The following is a 5,188-nucleotide window of genomic DNA, read 5'->3' on the forward strand; positions in this document are numbered from 1 at the left end:
GTATAATTATGCTCTGAAGAGATATCCAGTTAATGTACTTGAGTCAAAGTAAAACACAAATACCAGAGAGAAGAGCTAGCTAGAAGTTCGTTAGCAACATCAGCTTATCTTTTAGCTGACTCAGAAGCTTGAAGTAGCCACAACTTATGCCTGATTTTTATTGTTAGAAACGAACTCATTTTGACTATACACTTGCTCTGAAGTATGTTTTAACACATGTGCCTTTCCCTGTTCGTTGTGTAAAGGAAGTGAGTAAGTAAACTGATTCTGAACTTATTATTGTGCATACAGTGTGCTGTTTTGTCCCATTCTGTTACTGCCAACTCTGTGGGCTGTTCTCTCTGTTCAGGGAGAAACCACTGTCAGCCATCAGATCGTGTTCTTTTCAATAAATAGGCATTACCTATTTGACAGATTTCTCCTGAAATAATGAGCCCAGAAACACCCAGATGTGTAGGGTGCTTAATTTTTGGCTTGATCAAAGATGCTTAATTTGTATGGTTACTGCAATAAATATTTAGATTTCTTTGCCCATCCTTTTTGGATCTACTAGTAGGCCTAGTGATTTTAGAGGTCTTAACAAGTGGGCTATGCATCAGATTTCATTTCAAGTGATGAGTAAAATATCCAGAAAGATATATAATCTGTTCTTTTTGCCCTCTAGCTTAGCACACTGAATTCTTTGAGCCATCTGGTGTCAATCCGTGTGGGAAAATGATCAATGAAAACAATTTAAGAAATGCATCTTATAGATGTTTCATATTGTAGGTCTATTCAGCCTATTGTGTCATGGTGGTGTTATCATTTTTCAAACTTTATTTTTGTGTAATAATTAGGCATATTGATACATAATCATGTTCATGTTTTGTGCTGTCTTGCTTTGCAGATGACAGAATATTGCTGAAGGATCCTACATGGAAGCTGGCTGATTACACGGAGTGATTCCTCTGGTGTGGTGTACCTCAGAGAAATAAACACTGTTGCAAGAGGTGAGTTTAAGTTTATAAAGTCACACAAAACCTATCCATGTATTTTTAAAAAGTCAAAGTTCTAACTTGCTCTGTATTTCATGCTGTCAATATGAGATGCATACTAATGTTGTGTGTTATTATTGTTGTTATGAAGATGGCCAAGATATCCTTATTGCTGGATGGTAGCTCTGGTAGTGGACCATATCTGCAAATGCTTCTGAACATTGACAGAATTTCTAAAGGTTAGCAACCATTCACAAATTTACACCACATGTATGTGTGTTTCAAATGTCTTAACAGTTTGAAGCACACACTGTTAATCAGAGATGCGTCCTGTTCATGCCGTGTGTTATTTTGAGAGGATAGTTAAGGAATAATGGCAGCTGCCTGGTTACAGTACATTGATCCCCTTTGTAGCACCATGTCTAAAAATGCTGAGAAAAATCAGTTTGTAAATGTAAGCATTTTTTTTTATAACTCTGCACCAAATGTGTGTTTCAAATGTCTACTATCTAACAGTCTGAATAACACACTCATACATGACATGACCAATATGTTATGTGCTCGGAGCGGCAGTTTACAAACGCACCCTTAGTGCCTTCTGCTGTTAGGCCAATGACACTGAGCCCACCGTTTCATTGATTGGAGTATTTGGGTTACATTTTGTCAATTTGTTGTATTTTCCAGGATCGTTGAGGACTCCTCCTCTATGTGTGACATCTTAGATTAGATTTAGATTTAGATTTAATTTCAGGTGATGAGTAAAATATCCAGAAAGATAGATAATCTGCTCTTTTTGCCCTCCAGTTTAGCACACTGAATTCTTTGAGCCATCTGTTGTCAATCCGTCTGGGAAAATGATCAATGATATAAAACAAAAAAAACAAAAAACATTTTACATGTATACAGACATGTATCTTTTAGATGTTTCATACTCTAGGCCTATTCATCATCATATTGTGTCGTGGTGGTGACGGTGTTATCATTTTTCATTATTTTCTTGTAATAATTAGGCCTATAAATGCATAATCATGTTCATGTTTTGTGCTGTCATGCTTTGCAGATGACTGAGAATATTACTGAAGGATCCTACATGGAAGCTGTCTGATTACACTGAGTGATTCCTCTGGTGTGGTGTACCTCAGAGAAAATAAACACTGTTGCAAGAGGTGAGTTTAAGTTCATAAATTCACACAAAACCAATCCATGTATTTTATAAAAGTCAAAGTGCTAAACATGCTATGTATTTCATGCTGTCAATATGAGATGCAAATTAATGTTGTGTGTTAATGTTGTGTGCAGCTGAGAAGATATCCTTATTGCTGGATGGTTGCTCTCTGGTCGTACTTGAGCCCCCTGGACCATGTCTGCAAATGCTTCTGAACATTGACAGAATTTCTAAAGGTTAGCAACCATTCACAAATGTACACCACATGTATGTGTGTTTCAAATGTCTTAACAGTTTGAACCACACACTGTTAATCAGAGATGCATCCTGTTCATCTTGTGTGTTATTTTGAGAGGATAGGTCGCCAGTGACCCTATTCACTTGCTGAAAATGCTTGAATACATCATAACAACATTGCTATGACATTACATAGAGATGGCAGCTGCCTGGTTACAGTACATTGATCCCCTTTGTAGCACCATGTCTAAAAATACTGAAAAAAAAACTGTTTCTAAATGTACCAGTAAGCAAATTTTAATAAATCTGCACCAAATGTGTGTTTCAAATGTCTACTATCTAACAGTCTGAATAACACACTCGTACACAGTGGTGGACAAAGTAAAAGTACTTTTGTGGTGTAATTACAACAGTAGCACATGATATTACATAGCTGTTACACCGTTTGCTCCAGTATACCTACCTATTGAGATAGACTGTGTTATTACTGAAAAACAATAAAAACCTAACAAGAACCCACCACAAACTCAATCCAACCTGTACAGAATCAGCTCATCGTAAGACAAGTACATTGGTCTACTTTTTACTCAGATAAGTTAAAAAATAAGTTAAAAAAAACTTTAACTTTTACTTTGTCCACCACTGCTCATACATGACATTACCAATTGTTGTGTCCTCAGAGCGGCAGTTTACAAACGCACCCTTGGTGCCTTCTGCTGTTAGGCCTATGACACTGAGCCCACCGTTTCATTGATTGGAGTATTTGGGTTACATTTTCTCAATTTGTTGTATTTTTCAGGATCGCTGAGGACTCCCCCTCCATGCGTGACCTCTTTGAGAAATTTGGAGATGCCAAGTTTGGTACGTCTGCCAGACATTTTTTTAACCTTTATTTAGAAAGAACAAGTCACGATATAGTTGTGTGCATTGTTGATTTTGGCTATACTTGGTGTTAATTAAGCTTCCTGATACTGCATGATTTATACCGTTCACTCAGTAGAGTAAAGCTTTCTATATAACCTGTTAAAACAGGGCGTTATAAATTTTGTGGTTACCAGAATGGCAATTACTGAGTCGCAGTGCATTACTAAAGGCCCTATGTTATGTCATAGTAGAGTAGTACTGGCAATTAACCTTTCAATGACTATTACAGCATGTTTCAGATGGTATGGCGTGCATTATGGGGCTAAGCACCATTGATGTATCTCTCTCTCTCTCTCTTTCTCTCTCTCTCTCAAATCTTAAAAATTCTTTCAGACTGGAACCAACTTTGCATCCCTCGGCACTGACACTGAGAAGGTTTCAAGGACCCCACTCATCACTGCCATGGATGACAACGTAACCATTCCTGTTGCTGATTGCCTGACTTGCGCAGTGACAAGCTTTTCATGCTCTACTGGGTGTGTAACTTGGCATATCCACCACAGTTTAACTCTGTTTTTGCCTCTTTTGAATATGTGTACGATATAACCATCTCAACCAACAAGTGGGCCAAGGTACTGGAACATTTTGTAGTCACTGGACATTTTTTTAAACATCTACGCAGACACCACCACTCCACACCATGCATATTTTAATTACTTCTGATTCCACTGACATGCAGACTACATCCTATGCAAATTCAGGTAATTTACATGTTACTGGAGAAACAGCATTGTATGCCATTCTAAGTGATACTTGCCTCCTTGTTTTGCAAAAATGTACTGTTCTTTGAATATAACTTAAAGTAAGATCATGTTGACTCTGAGGTTTTCTCCGGTTGTCAAGCACAACCTTAACATTTTGTAAGTAAGTAATAGTCACAGGATATGCATGCATTTGTAATTTGAATTTTCGTTGAAAACGGCTCACCAAGCATAAAATGTTACCTCTGCTTTTGATTTTTCTTTTTTTTTTAAATGTCCCTTAATACCAGCCTGTCTTTTTGTTGTGTCCACACAACTTTACCATCATCAGTGTTGGGAAGGAACAGATTGCTGTAAGTTACTGTATCCCCATCCTTTCAGATCAGTGCTTTAAAGCCTTTTGAAATTAAATTGTTAATAAACTTTGTAAAAACAAACTCAAATCTTGGTTATTGGTTATGATTGATATAGCTTTGAAACTGTTAATTTGGAGTGAAGTAATTGCAGTGTCCATCTAACCAAGCAAATCGGTTAAAATTTTAACCAATATCTGTGTCGGACACATATTAATCGAACAAATTGGTCAAAACAACCATTGGGGGATTGGTACATTTTTGACTTATAAAGATTGGTTAAACATGACCAATCTATTGGTCAAAACAACCGATTTGGAATTGGTTAGTTTTTTAACCGATCTAGATTGGTTGAAATTTTAACTAAAGTCTAATCGGTTATTTTGACTAATATTTTTCTCGGACACATATTAATCGAACAGATCGGTTAAAAACTACTAATTTTTTGTTTATTTTAACCAATCTTTTTTAAGAGTGTACCGATACCAGTATCGGTGCATCCCTACCCCTCTCCATAACATACAATGTAATGGGGTCCCAATTCTAGCAACCCCCCCACTCCACCCCCTTACCCTGGGCCCGGGACAGCTGACCCATGTCAGCGGGCCTCCTAACTACTGTGCACCAAGCCCTGCTGTGGTGTGGGCCTCTTAAGGAAGATGGGAAGACAGGAGAAAGACACGATAATCTGGGCCGCCCTGCTCACTCTTTGAACCTGCAAAGCTGCCAGACGGGCTTTGGAGCAGCGAGTGCACAGCATGAGAATGGAGCACAGGGCTGGACCTGGGAGGCCAGGGTCAGACAGGGAATGCTGTCGGAGGGTGAACAGTTGTG

At 38.1% G+C, this 5,188-nt stretch overlaps 1 long non-coding RNA gene across 1 annotated transcript; it reads left to right on the forward strand.

The window, feature by feature from the left end:
* The first annotated feature begins 1,163 nt into the window (after window positions 1–1,163).
* Window positions 1,164–3,685, forward strand: LOC134468522 (uncharacterized). Its single transcript, XR_010038827.1, has 4 exons — window positions 1,164–1,213; window positions 2,035–2,140; window positions 2,274–2,375; window positions 3,176–3,685. It is a non-coding gene; the product is annotated as an uncharacterized LOC134468522 (long non-coding RNA).
* Window positions 3,686–5,188: the final 1,503 nt, after the last annotated feature.

This window comes from Engraulis encrasicolus, chromosome 18 (genome assembly GCF_034702125.1).
Source record: "Engraulis encrasicolus isolate BLACKSEA-1 chromosome 18, IST_EnEncr_1.0, whole genome shotgun sequence".
Taxonomy (NCBI): Eukaryota; Metazoa; Chordata; class Actinopteri; order Clupeiformes; family Engraulidae; genus Engraulis; species Engraulis encrasicolus.